At 40.7% G+C, this 14885-nt stretch overlaps 1 long non-coding RNA gene and 1 other non-coding gene across 3 annotated transcripts; both read right to left on the minus strand.

The window, feature by feature from the left end:
- Positions 1 to 2004: 2004 nt before the first annotated feature.
- On the minus strand, positions 2005 to 13760 carry LOC134295945 (uncharacterized). Of its 2 annotated transcripts, none has more exons than XR_010002468.1 (3): positions 12752 to 13760; positions 5498 to 5712; positions 2005 to 2178 (listed from the first exon to the last, which is right to left on the minus strand). It is a non-coding gene; the product is annotated as an uncharacterized LOC134295945 (long non-coding RNA). The 2 variants fall into 2 exon arrangements; XR_010002467.1 differs by lacking the exon at positions 12752 to 13760 and adding an exon at positions 7758 to 8098.
- Positions 6369 to 6441, minus strand: trnaa-ugc (transfer RNA alanine (anticodon UGC)). The gene has a single exon. It is a non-coding gene; the product is annotated as a tRNA-Ala (tRNA).
- Positions 13761 to 14885: the final 1125 nt, after the last annotated feature.

Consider the following 14885-nt stretch of genomic DNA (forward strand, 5'->3'; position numbering starts at 1 on the left):
AAAAAAATCATTTGTATAAAAATTATGGTTTTTTAACAAAAAATACCAATAATTTCAACATTTTTAAAAATCCTATTTTTTTTCTCACAAACACTAAGGTATGTACTTGAGGTTGAAAACAATCCAATGGGGGGAGACAACATATCAGATAGGAATTCCTATTTGTATTGCTGGTTCGTGAAGTCTCTTCCACTCCCAAACATGGACACTTCTTTAAAGGCATAGAATTCCCAAAGTAATTTACTCACTGCATTTTAATTGCTGTAGGAGTGTAGATGCAGAGACATTTGTTCCGTCAGCTCAAACGCTCGCTTAATTACAAGTCATAGTTGGGAAAATTAAGAGACTGGGATGCATGACATTTAAATTGTGTTGGATGGCTAGAATGTCTCCTCTCCTCTGCTCATCTCCTGGCAAATTTGGAGTGTGCCCACAGAAAGCAAGAAATGGACACTTATGAGCGATCCTCAAATCCTCCCATATCAGTAAGACAATTTACACCAGCTGATGTCTTCTTAGCCTAACAATCGCCATGTTGGGTTCCTCTCCCACATCAGAGCTGTCATGGGATGAAGTGACATGACGTCCTTTCAACCCAGAAGTCATATTTTTAAAATTAACTCCTATTGATACACATAGCTTTTGAAAAAAGTGATTTGAGTTCCACAGAGAGATTTCTAGCCTTAAGGAATGGAGAATCTGAATTCAACAGCAGCAAAGGAGAAGTGTTTACCATAACTTCTGCTAAAAGAAATATTGTTTGCAAATGTTTATTTGGCTAAATCCATATAAAAAGCCAAAGTTCTACATTTCAGAAGTTGAACTTTCCTGCCTGGCAGAATGGGGTTGGACTGGTTGGCCCTTGTGGTCTCTTCCAGCTCTAGGATTCTATGAACTGATTGGATTTTCAGGGTTGTTGTATGTCTTTCGGGCTGTGTGGCCATGTTCCAGAAGCATTCTCTCCTGACGTTTCGCCCACATCTATGGCAGGCATCCTCAGAGGTTGTGATTGGATTTTGTTTTGAAAGTTTACCTTCAAAGGATAACTTTTCTGAAAAAAAGGAAAAAAAACATACCCAGGGTTAGAAAAAAAAATCCATGTCTCAGAAAAGTAATTAGAGTTTATTTAAATAACACAATGGAGCAAGCCAGAAACCTCTGGGGATAGGCAGGCATCTTGTTCCAACTTGAATGCAGCAGAAACAAACAAGGTTTCTTCATCCCTGGAAGGCAGGCAGCTCCACCTTGCATTTCAAATTCTTGCTTCCAGATTGCATTTCACCACACACACACAGGTTGGGCTGAAGTTGTATTGAGTTGCCAGACATTACCTTGCCAATTTGATAATGAGCGCTTTTTCCAGCTTCTTTTTAGCATGGGCCTCCTACCTGACTTTTTGCTGGGCAGGGCCACCTATTCACAGAAACTCCAGAGGGAGTGGTCCAGGTGGCGCTGAACCAGGTTGCAGGTTGCAATGGCCTACTCCCATAAGGCCTAATTTCTTCTGCAGTCACTATGAGAAGAGTAATAGCTTTACCCATGACAACCAAGTCAATATTGATTAAAATGTTTATTAGCAAGGGTGAGGCTAATTAGCTGTACTCAAAATTAGTCACTAGTGAGAGCCAGCAAGTTGTCAAAGTGAGCAGAATTCCAATACCTCCCAGCATTATAGTGATGAAAACACGGGTGCTTTGTGCAGAGTAGACTTTTGTTTCATTCTCTATAGAAAGGATCCCATCTTAAACTGCTTCCATTGCACATGATCTGTGTTTCATTTCCTGTCTGAACTTACAATAGACTACAATTATGCTTTAAAAAATAAAGTCTTTTTTGAACAGTTTATTTTCAGAAATGCAGGTTGAGTATCCTTTATCTGAAATGCTTAGGATTTAATTTTTTTTAAAGTTGGTTACTAGTATTTGCATATACAAACATAATGAGATATCTTGGAGATGAAATCCCAAGTCTCAGTATACAAAATTAATGTATGTTTCATATACATGCAGCCTGGAGGTAATTTTATATGCAATGTATGGAATATTTTTATGCATGAAATAAACTTTGTGTACATTGAAGTATCAGAAAGCGAAGGTGTTCCTATCTCAGCCACTCATGTGGACAATTTTGGTTATGTATTATTTTGGATTTTGGAATCCTGAATAAGGGATGCTCAACCTGTAACAATAAAACACAGGTTAAAGGTTGCATACATGTAGTAATGCATTTCTATTTCTATGTTTTTAAATGTTATAGTCATTCCACCCCAACATTTGGGGTGGAATGACTATGACCTTTAAAAAAATTCAGTGTGGGAGACATCAGAACCAACAGACTAATCTTTTTAGTTTCAGGATTTAACATTGCTGTCACTATCAGCATCAGCATCTTGACTGTTGGATCCTTACACGAGTCAAATAATTCTCTGAACAATGAAGTTTGCTGGCTTATGAAAAAACAGAGAGCTACTGAGAGGAAACCTTGAGTCATGATAGTGAATCATCATTCTTCTCAGTCCAAATTTTTTTTGTAGAAGTGATGGAAATAAGAAATCTCGCCACTGCCTTTATCCCAGGCCCGTCTAGTGGGAACGAGAGAGAGGGCCTTTTCTGCTGTGGCCCCCCGACTGTGGAATTCATTGCCCTCTGAGATCAGGCAAGCCCCCACCTTATTGGCTTTTAAGAAAGATCTAAAAACATGGCTTTTTCGATGTGCCTTCGGGGAGTAAATGTTATATACCTTTGATTACTCCCCTTGGATTTTATTCTTTGGACTGTCTGGACTGTTCCATCTTATACCCCTGTTCTCTTTATTTATATGCCTCTCTCTCCCGAGTTTTTAATTAAATGTTCATGTGGCCCGCCCTGTCTGCTCTGATCTGTGTTGTAATGTATATGATTATTTTTGTACTATTATATTGTGTTATGATATATTGTTTTATTTTGTTATATTGTATGGTGTCTGGGCATGGCCCCATGTAAGCCGCCCCGAGTCCCCATTGGGGAGATGGTGGCGGGTTATAAATAAAGTTTTATTATTATTATTATTAAATCTCTTTGGGAGATCCTTTGTTGCCAAGAGTGGAGACAGCTACATCATTCAGGACCTACAGATGTCAGTTAAGATAAAGACAAGCTTGTGAGACTTTCTTGGGAAGTTCCTTCTTTTTATGCTAAATCAATTGGTTTCTTGGAAGCAGACTGATACTCTTAGGCTTGATTTCCCTCCCTCTCAATCTTCCACATCGTTCAGGCTTTTATTAGATTTTTATTGGTGCACGATGACAACATGCACCCTTATTTTTCCAGGGCTCCACAGTGAGAGATATGTCCTGGTATCCTGAACTAACAAGAAAACTAATTGTTCCCTGTATGGCAAAATAGCATAGAAGTTTACCTAGAGAATGCTTTGGTTCAGTCCCACTGTCTCTCACATCCTAATTAAGTCCTGTATCATCTGAGCTAATTCAACAGCTGCCTGGCAGGAAACTGTACCAAAACATCCTAAGAGAGAAAGCCCAGGACTCCTTGGAGAAGATAAACTGAATCAGATCAGACATGTGAAATGAAGAGTGTTTGTTGTTGTTGTTGTTTATTCATTCAGTCACTTCTGACTCTTTGTGACCTCATGGACCAGCCCAGACAAAAGCTTCCTGACAGCTGTTGCCACTCCCAGTTCCTTCAAGGTCATGCCATCCATCCATCGTGCTCTTGGTTGGCCCCTCTTCTTTTTTCCTTCAATTTTCCCCAGCATCATTGTCTTCCCCAAGCTGTCATGTCTTCTCATTATGTGGCCAAAGTATTGCATCTTTGCCTTTAATATCCTTCCCTCCATTGAGCAGTTGGACTTTATTTCCTGGCATATGGACCGGTTGGAACTTCCTGCGGTCCAAGGCACTGTCAGAATTTTCCTCCAACACCACAGTTCAAAAGCGTTTATCTTCCTTCGCTCAGCCTTCCTTATGGTCCAGCTCTTGCATCCATAGGTTACTACGGGGAATCAGAAGATGTTTCTTGGGAGGCGAGCAATGACCAATCTCGATAACATAGTGAAGAGTAGAGACATTACATTGGCAATGAAGGGCCGCATAGTTAAAGCAAAGGTATTCCCCGTAGTAACCTATGGATGCAAGAGCTCGACCATAAGGAAGGCTGGGCGAAGGAAGATAGACGCTTTTGAAAGGAAGAGTATAGGAAGAAAATACAAGATGCCACATCAGCCATCCATTCCAACTGCATTCTTCCATGAAAGAATACACAATCAAAGCACTCCTGACAAAAAGCCATCCTGCCACTTCCAAAAAGAAGACTTCTACACTCTGAAATAGCTCTTGCTGAGAGGAAGTTCTTTCTCATGTTAGGTGAGATCTCTTTTTCTGTAGTTTGAATCCATTGCTCTTCAAAGCAGAAAAATCCCACTCTCTTTTGCATGCTAAACAAACACTCTATCTTTTCTCTCTATAATAATAATAATAATAATAATAATAATAATAATAATAATAATAATAATAATAATAATACTTTATTTATACCCCGCCACCATCTCCCCAACGGGGACTCAGGGTGGCTTACATGGGGCCATGCCCAGAACAATACAATATAAACAGCATATAAAAGAACAACACATCACAACATAGTGAACAATACAATAAATAATAATATCCATTACAATGCAAACTCAAGGAAACAATAAAAACAAGGGCGGGCCACATGAACATTAAGTTAAAACTCGGGGTAAGAAAGACATAAGAATAAAACCACAGAGAACAGGGTCATAAGAAAGTGGTGCAGTCTAGAGGATAGATATTAGAAGGGAGCAACAGAAAAGAAATATAAAGTAGTTACTCTCCAAAAGCACAATGGAAGAGCCATGTTTTCAAGTCTTTCTTGAAGGCTACTAATGTAGCCTTCAAGTCTTTCTTGAAGGCTACTACTCCTCTGGTATTTGTTGTTGCTATTCTTCATCATTTATAGAAAGTGGTAGACACAAAATGTTACACTGAGTCCCCTTCTACACAGCTGAATAAAATCCCACATTATCTGCTTTGAATTGGAATATATGGCAGTATGGACTCAGATAACTCAGCTCAAAGCAAATATTGTGAGTTTTTCTGCCTTGATATTCTGGGTTATATGGCTGTGTGGAAAAACCCTGGGAGTAACCCAAGGAAATTTCATTATATGCACAGCAAAAGGAAGAGAGGAAAAGAATGGCACCAGTCTTCTTGTCAATCACAATTTCAATCCAGTATGTTGAACAGTGCAAGATTCTGAATTAAAGATATTCCAGCTCTCTCAAAAGTTCTATGCAATTAGGTGACAATGTAGGACTTGTCTATAAGACTCTTCTACATTTGCGTACCAGCTTTATAACAGCTTCTGATGCAAACTTTAAAGCTTTAAATTTAAAAATAGAAATTAAGTGTAAATACAGCATAGAAATTCAGCTACAGTAAAACATTGTCCCTTCCTGAATGCATAATTGAAAACTCAACTACCTTATATAGGGTGAAAAGGGCATAATCAAGCAGTGTAGCTCCTCTCCGGTTCTCCCTCTCAAGCTCTCTTTGACGGTTTCTCCACCCAGAGCCAACTCAATGATCCATAGGAGATTCAGAAGCATAGTTGGAAAATCTGGGAGTTGACCAAAGTTTCTCTTGATGTAAAGGAAGCAACCTCTTGTTTGAGTTTGTTCCCCGATTGCCTAGAAACACTGTCACACAATGTAAAAAATGAGGTCAGACCCATTATGCTATGGGGGAAAGCGATTTGACTTTGTTGCATGAATGAAAGATTGGGTTGGTGCATCTAAACTTTGGTGTCGTTGACATACAAAGTGAGCCTGAAGCCAGGGAACTGTTTTGTTGTTCTTTGAATTGTAAAGTGTTGTGTTAGGTGCAGGTAGCATATAAATAAATGATGATGGTAAGCCACTGTCACTGAAGGATTTCTTGTTCTAAGTATGGGAAAATAATGACTTGAGGGGATTACGCATGGGTAAAATGAATATGTATACAGAGAGTGTGGGCATCATTTCTATTACCTTCCTCGTGCAAAGTAAGCACTCTGACACTTGAGCCAACTTAATAGCTGGATTGCATTACTAGCTCATAATATTCATAGAAAGGATTAAACTAAAGACTACAGAAATATGCTGAAGAGGAATGCAGGTATCAGTTTTGTTATCACATATAACACATTTGTTCCTGCATTGAAGCTAATTCTCCAGTTGCATGGTGCTGCTACCCAAGAACATTCATTAAAGGAGATTTAGGTTGAGATTTAGGCAAAAGAGAGAGAGAGAGAGAGAGAGAGAGAGAGGGAGAGAGAGAGAGAGAGAGAGAGAGAGAGAGTGTATAAAAACTTGGCTGGAGAATGCGGGCATCGATCCCGCTACCTCTTGCATGCAAAGCAAGTGCTCTACCATTTGAGCTAATTCCCCAGTTTCTTGGCAGTGTGGCCCCATATTATCTTAAGGACAGGCATTGCCATGGACAATATGTCTGGGGAAAAGTTTGCCCTCTATAGAGTAAAATAAAGCAGAGTGTCACTGGTGGATCACTGGAAAAGATTTTGCTTCAGCCCCTCTATCTCTCATATCATACATAAGCTATCTACCATTTGAACTAATTCACCAACTACTTAGTAGCACCACCTCACAATATTGCAAGAAGAGGGCAGACCCAGGGTGCTGTCAAGAAAATTACCTGAGTAAGCTTGCGTGTGTGCAAACTGAAGGAAAAATGGAGCAAGTGGAGAATATGGGTACAAAGATGCTGTGAGTTTTCTGGGCTGTCTGGCTAGAGAGAGTAGGTGATTCGGTACAAATTGTTAGGTTCTCTTCTCCCAGTTGTGCTGTGGGTCTGTCTTCCAAGAAAGCACCAAGACACACGCGGGTAGATTCCAACAAGTTTTTATTGTACCGAATGCCAGAACCTTCTTTTGTGCCACATATGTAGGGACTCTCACATACCAGAGGGTAATTGATGTTTTATGGCCGGCCTGCTTTTATGGCTGGCATCTGTTATTTGTCAGCTGACCAGAGATGTCAAGGATTGGGGATCCTGACACTGGCCATGTTCCAGAAGCATTCTCTCCTGACATTTTGCCCACGTCTATGGCAGGCATTCTGCTATAGATGTGGGCAAAATATCAGGAGAAAATGCTTCTGGAACATGGCTAGACAGCCCTGAAAACTCACAGCAACAACCCAGTGATTCTGGCCATGAAAGTCTTCAGCAACATAATATGGGTACACTTCATGATTTGTTTCATTTTAATTTTAGAACGTTTGTATTTTCTATGGATGTGAGTACTGAATATTGGATGTTATCTTAGTTTTAAACATGTTTGTATTTGCTTACACATTGGGACTAAAGGGATATGCCACTTTCTCTCATTAGTTTGGAAATGTTCATCCTAGGTTGGTAGACTTAATTGCACAGAAAATGAGTAACAGCCTGAAGACACGAGAACATTCTCATGAAAGATGTGATATAAAGAGGGGGGAGAGATAGCTCTTGGCATGTTTTAATTAATTGATGATTGGGGTGGAAAACCATGTAAAGAGGAATTGGTTTAACCATAAATTCATCATTTACTCCTGACAACAAATTCGTACGGAGAACAACTTTAAATAATAGTTTCTAGACTTTTCAGCACATTTGTATTATGAATCAGAATCTGCACACTTGTGACAGTATCCATCCCACAATCTCTTATATATCATACAAGTGCTTTATTGTCTGAGATAATTACTTATTGGTCAGAATTTCAGAAGCTGTGCTGATGAGGTCTCAGAGTAAAAAAGCCCCATCAAATGAGATTCTAAGGAAAGCCTTCACTCTTGCACTTTCTTTTTGTAGCCAAAGTCTGCTGTCAAGAGCAGGGTGCTCAGTCCTTTTACCCTTCAAGGCAATGTCACTCGTTGGCAGGGATCCTGAGACTACACATGCCTACATATGTACACACATAATGACATACTAATTAGGAAGCTTTATCCTTACTGCCATCCCAGTGATTGGGACGGGATGCAATGGGTGAGTCCTGAGTTAAGGGAAGGCTGACATCACAACCTGGCATTCAGTGCAGTGGCAGTTGATGGCTCTCATGGCAACAGAATTGTAGAATTGTTCTCTATTTCCATCAGAACTCTGAAGGAGAAATGGTTGAGGATAGGATTCAGCACCCTGGACAGAACTGAAAATTTCAAATTCATCCCTGGGAGAAGCTTCACCATTAGCCCTGATATGGGAATAACTGGGTACCAATAAAGGAGATAGAGCAGTGGTTCTCAACCTGTAGATTCCCAGATGTTTTGGCCTTCAACTCCCAGAAATCCTAACAGCTGGTAAACTGGCTGGGATTTCTGGGAGTTGTAGGCCAAAACACCTGGGGACCCACAGGTTGAGAACCACTGAGATAGAGGGTAGGGCACGCACAATTTTCAGGATCTGTCCAAGGTGCTGAATTCAATAACCAACCCTATCTCCTCTCAGGCTAAGACCCAGACTGTATTTCTACTACCAAAACAACAAACTGAAACCAGGAAAGGGATGGGCACACCATGGATCTGAAAGGCTCTTTGTACCCAATGTAGTTGCATTGACATAATACATTGTCATCATCATCATCATCATCATCATCATCATCATCATCATCATCATCCAGACCGACAAAGTTTTGGAACACAACACACCAGACCTCATGATTTTGGAAAAGAAAAAAAATGGATTATTGATGTCGCCATACCAGGTGACAGTCAAATCGACAAAAAACAACAAGAAAAATTTAACTGTTACCAGGACCTCAAAATGGAACTGCAAAGGCTCTGGCATAAACCAGTACAGGTGGTCCCAGTGGTAAATGGTGCACTGGGTGCTGTGCCAAAAGATCTCAGCTGGCATTTGAAAACAATAAACATTGACAAAATTACGATCCGTCAACTGCAAAAGGCCACCTTACTGGGATGCTTGGGAAGTGTTCGACTTGTTATTCTGTGATACGAAATCCAGCATATATATCTCATTTGCTGTGTCATACTCTGTCTTTGTGCCAATAATAATAATAATAATAATAATAATAATAATAATAATAATTGTGATTTTGTGATTTTGTGATATGTGATTTGTGATTTTGTGATATGAAATCCAGCATATCTATCTTGTTTGCTGTGTCATAATAAAATAATAATAATAATCATCATCATCATCATAATCATCATCATCATCATCATCTTTATTTATATCCCATACCATTTCCCTGAGGGGACTTGGAGTGGCGAGCAACAATGTGGACAATGCAAACAATAAACAGTAATATAACAAATAACCAATTTAAAGTCAACTCTCATCTTTCATGATCTACTGGATAATGCAATTTCTTTAAGATGTTCTTTGATCCTAATGGTAGACAACACTTATATCAATTTGAATAGTGGTGCATTTTCCATCCAAATGGACACAATCTTTTCCTTGTTGTACCTACAATAAAACTTTTTCAGATCACTTTCTTTATGGTACTTTGGATTGCCCTGTTTTTAGGATCTTGTGAAATTGTACTGCCACATAGAAATATCTGTTGGAGATCGTGATATGTAGTTATAATCAGTATAGCTCAGTGGGGAATTAGCTCAAATGGTAGAGCGCTCGCTTAGCATGTGAGAGGTAGTGGGATCGATGCCCACATTCTCCAGTTAGGTTTTTTGGCCCTCCCTTCTGTCATACATAGAACAATTCCTTTTCAAGCCACTTTCTGCATGGCATCTTGAGTTGATCTCTTTATCAGCATACTATCAAGCAGTGCTGCCAATCAAGTGGGAGATTAGCTCAAACTGTAGGGCACAATCTTAGCATACAAGAGGCTGTGGAATCATCCTATCAACACCAGACTCCTGGTCTGGATATTTTTCTAGAGGTGACTGGAAGATAAAAAGAGCCCCAGAAGAGTAGAGAAATGTGTTTTTGTGTGCTTTCATCACTTCTGACTTATGGCAACTCTATAGCAACCCTACAATGTGGGTTTCTCAGCACAATTTATCCAGAGGTGATTTTGCTATTGCCTTTCACTGAGTCTAAGAAAGTATGACTTGCCCAAACTGTCAGTAACAAGATACTGCCAAATATCTCCCTCACCTCAGTAACTAGCAGTAATTCATTAATCTATTTTGCATGTACAAAACTGGATGTTACACAAACAAAACAATTTCTTTCCTGCATAAGTGCACACGGACAAAGAGAACTCAGTGGAGAATGTGGGCATCGATCCCACCACTTTCACATGCAAAGCCAGCGCTTTACCATTTGAGCTAATTCCCCAGCTGCATGGCATTGCTATGTCACAACAATAATAGAGTCAAGATCCACTCTAAAAGTGAACTGAAGGAGGAGAGGAAAATCATGCCAGGAAAATGGAAGCATCATTCCACTGCCTGTTGTATCCAAAGCAAACGGGGTAGCATTTGAATGAATCCCCCATATAACTGACACCACCACGCCACATTATAAGATTTTAGAATGCATTCACTGCCCTCACTAATATGGGAGGAACCAGGCCACAGTGATTTAGTGACAGCAGACAAAAGGTGCACCTACACTATAGAATTAATGCTGTTGGACACTGCCATGGCTCAATGCTATGGAGTCATGGGTGTTGTAGTTTCAGAATGTCTTTAGCCTTGTGAAACTACAGAGGGTGCTGGTGCCTCACTGCACTACAAATCCCAAGAGTCCATAGTATTGAGCTATGCCACTTAGTGGTGTCAAATTGCACTAATTCTACAGTACAGATGATCAGTGATCACCGTCTCCCAAAGCAGCTACTCTACTCTGAACTCAAGAACGGGAAACGTAATGTTGGTGGACAGGAAAAGAGATTTAAAGATGGGCTTAAAGCCAACCTTAAAAACTGTGGCATAGACACTGAGAACTGGGAAGCCCTGGCCCTTGAGTGCTCTAATTGGAGGTCAGCTGTGACTAGCAGTGCTGCGGAGTTCGAAGTGGCACGAATGGAGGGCTTAAGGGAGAAACATGCCAAGAGGAAGGCCCGTTAAGCCAACCCTGACTGAGACCGCCTTCCACCTGGAAACCGATGTCCTCACTGTGGGAGAACATGCAGATCAAGAATAGGTCTCGTCAGCCATCTACGGATCCATCCCCAAGATAGCAAAGATGGAGGACCATCATCCTCGAACTACGAGGGATCGCCTAAGTAAGTACAGTAGAGTCTCACTTATCCAACACTCGCTTATCCAAAGTTCTGGATTATCCAATGCATTTTTGTAGTCAATGTTTTCAATACATTGTGATATTTTGGTGCTAAATTCGTAAATACAGTAATTACTATATAGCATTACTGCATATTGAACTACCTTTTCTGTCAAATTTGTTGTATAACATGATGTTTGGTGCTTAATTTGTAAAATCATAACTTAATTTGATGTTTAATAGGCTTCTCCTTAATCTCTCCTTATTATCCAACATATTCGCTTATCCAACGTTCTGCCGGCCCATTTATGTTGGATAAGTGAGACTCTACTGTAAGTACAGTACAGATACACCCAAAGACGATATCCCTTTTAGGAGCTAGCCAAGGTCCTGAATCATATTCTCCACCCTTTCCCAGAGTGAATTCATTGTCAAAGGCTTTCGTGGCCGGAATCACTGGGTTGCTGAGAGTTTTCCAGGCTGTATGGCCAGGTCCTAGAAGCATTTTCTCCTGATGTTTCACCCACATCTCCTTAGAGGTCATCCTTAGAGGTTGTGAGATCTGCTGGAAACTAGGCAAGTGAGGTTTGTATATCTGTGGAATAATGTCCAGGGTGGGAGAAAGAACTCTTGTCTGTTTGAGGAAAGTGTAAATGTTGCAAATGGCCACATTGATTAGCATTGAATGGCCTTGCAACTTCAAGCCTGACTGCTTCCTGTCTGAGGAAATCCTTTGTTGGGAAGTTTTAGCTGGCCCTGATTGTTTTTGTCTGGAATTTCCCTGTTTTCGGAATATTGTTCTTTATTTACTGTCCTTAACAACACAAAGACCACTAACTACCACTGTACTAAATGGTGTTAGCATTCTCAAAACTTAGTAATACAAAATCAGCCACTCACACTATTCCACCAGTTTTGTTCAAGATTGCTGGTGTGACAGTGAGACAAACATTTCTTAGCTAGCATGTGTGCTCATACATGTGTATAGTTCCAGGGTCCCTGCTAACACCAGTCCTGTTGCCTTTGGGGACTTAAAGAGTTGAATAGTAGATCTGTGCCGCAAAAAGAAAAAAAGAAAGAAAATGGAAGCCTTGCCTCAGAAAGCCACATGATGGCGCTTTTCTATTCAGAAGTCTAATTGGAACAGCTTCTAAACATTTGACCAATGAGGAATTAGTTGAAATGGGGATGCACTTGCTTGGTGGAACTCTCTGCCCCGGAGTGTGGTGGAGGCTCCTTGGAAGCTTTTAAGCAGAGGCTGGATGGCCATCTGTCAGGGGTGCTTTGAATGTGGTTTTCCTGCTTCTTGGCAGGGGGTTGTATGGGATGGCCCACAAGGTCTCTTTCAGCTAGGGCTGACAGTGAGAGCTCACCCGACCCACAGCTTCGAACTGCCAACCTTTAGGTCAGCAGATTCAATAGTTCAGTGGTTTAACCTGTTGCGTCACTGCAACAGGTACTAACCTGTATGGTTATGAAACAATTCTTCTAGATTATTTGTTATTGTAACTTGTTTATCCTAAATATCCCATCACAGTTGACACTTACTTCCTTGAGAAAACTATAGTCATTCTTCCATATCCAAAGGTCTCACTTCTGAAGATTTCATCCTTCACGGATTTCATTAATATAGTCTCTTTAGGAAGGTCTAGATCTTCCAGGATGACTCTGTGGTCAGTTTCCATTCTGGCAGACCCTGTTATGGATCCAATCTGAACTCAACTGACTCAACTGATGAACTGTCCTAACATTCTCTATCACAAGGATTTTCAGACGCCTCCCAGCCAATCACCATTCACCTTCAACATTCCATGTTCTTACTCCCTTTGCCGTATAATACCTTATTCCATATAATAAACACTCAGTTACATATTTTTATAGGTGCATCAATACCACGCAGCTGGGGAATTAGCTCAAATGGTAGAGCGCTCAGCACTTGCTTCACATACAATAAGTAATGGATCGATGCCCATATTCTCCAATATGTTTTCTATCTCCTTAGGCATTGATTGAATAATCTTGTGCAAGAAGAATGTTTGTTTTGTTTCCATGTTCAAGTTTTGTACATGATCGATGGTTTTAACTAATACATGGGTTCTAGCAACCAGAATGTATGTGTTGGGGGAAGACAATTGATATAAACTTTGTCATTGTCATCATCATCATCATCATCATCATCATCACCTTCATTATTATGCTATCAGTGTACATGGTGTTTTATAAGGTTAAACAATAACATTAAACAGCTAGCATAATCCTCTCTCTATATGAAATGCATGTTTGTTGATTGGTTTGTTGGGGTTTTTTATATCACAAATACTACATGGATGACTGGATCTGGAGCTATGTTGCTTATTAAATTGAATACCTTTTCTGTTTATGCACAACTCATTTATGATTTTTCTCATTGCTTTGATGGTTTGGGGAACTTCTAGCTTTAGGAAGATCTCATCGATCTAGAAAGTCATTCAGGGATATTTTGTCTTTCTATATTGTACATTGAGCCCCATTGGCGGAGTGGGTTAAAGCCCTGAGCTGCTGAACTTGTGGACCGAAAGGTCCCAGGTTCAAACCCCGGGAGCGGCGGGAGCAGCCACTGTTAGCTCCAGCTCCTGCCAACCTAGCCGTTTGAAAACATGCCAATGTGAGTAGATCAATAGGTACCGCTCCGGTGAGAAGGTAAGGGCGCTCATGCAGTCATGCCGGCCACATGACCTTGGAGGTGTCTACGGACAACGCTGGCTCTTCGGCTTAGAAATGGAGATGAGCACCAATCCCCAGAGTCAGACATGACTGGACATAACATCAGGGAAAACCTATACCTTTTATATTGTACATTGTTCATGCATCTTGACTTCTATGTCCTGCCAGGAATAGAAAATATTGATGTTGGCCAAATTGTAGGTTATCAGTTTTTCATTTTCATTTCCAGAACCTTATTGCATATACTTACTGGTGTTACTGGGGAGGGTGCAGGCCGCACCAGGTGTAATCATCACAGAAGTGACACCAATAAAGGGAGTTGGGAGAAAAATCAGCAAAGTGGGAGGAAAAGCAGCCGCATAATGCTGCTCCCTTGGCTCACTGAAGACTGGCTGGAGAGAGCTCTGTCCTTGTCCTCTTTACAGCAATTCAACTCACCCTTGCCCTTTTATTGCACTTGGTCAGTCCTTAATTCTTCCCTCTCTCTTCCACATGTTTACATTCCGACTCACCTTCTCTCCTTTAACATTCCTAAAAATATTCTCTTTCAACAGCCTTACTTATTTAGGCGATCCCTCGTTGACCGAGTATGATGGCCTTCTAAGTGTAGTGTCTTGGCGGTGGATACGTAGGTGACTGTGGAGCCCTATTCTTGATCCGCATGTTCTTCCACAGTGAGGGCATCAGTTTCCAGGTAGAAGGCCATCCCCATCAGGGTTGACTTGATGGCCCTTCCTCTTGGCACATTTCTCCCTTTCGTCCTTCCATTTGTGCCTCTGCAAATTCCACAGCACTGCTAGTCACAGCTGACCTCCAGCTGGAGCGCTCAAGGGTCAGGGCTTCCCAGTTCTCCATGTCTATGCCACAGTTTTTAAGGTTAACTTTAAGCCCGTCTTTAAATCTCTTTTCCTGTCCACCAACATTTTGTTTTCCACTTGTATTTTTCTCAGTGTATGTCAAAGCACGTGTTCTTGTGCTG

This window comes from Anolis carolinensis, chromosome 2 (assembly GCF_035594765.1).
Source record: "Anolis carolinensis isolate JA03-04 chromosome 2, rAnoCar3.1.pri, whole genome shotgun sequence".
Classification (NCBI taxonomy): domain Eukaryota; kingdom Metazoa; phylum Chordata; class Lepidosauria; order Squamata; family Dactyloidae; genus Anolis; species Anolis carolinensis.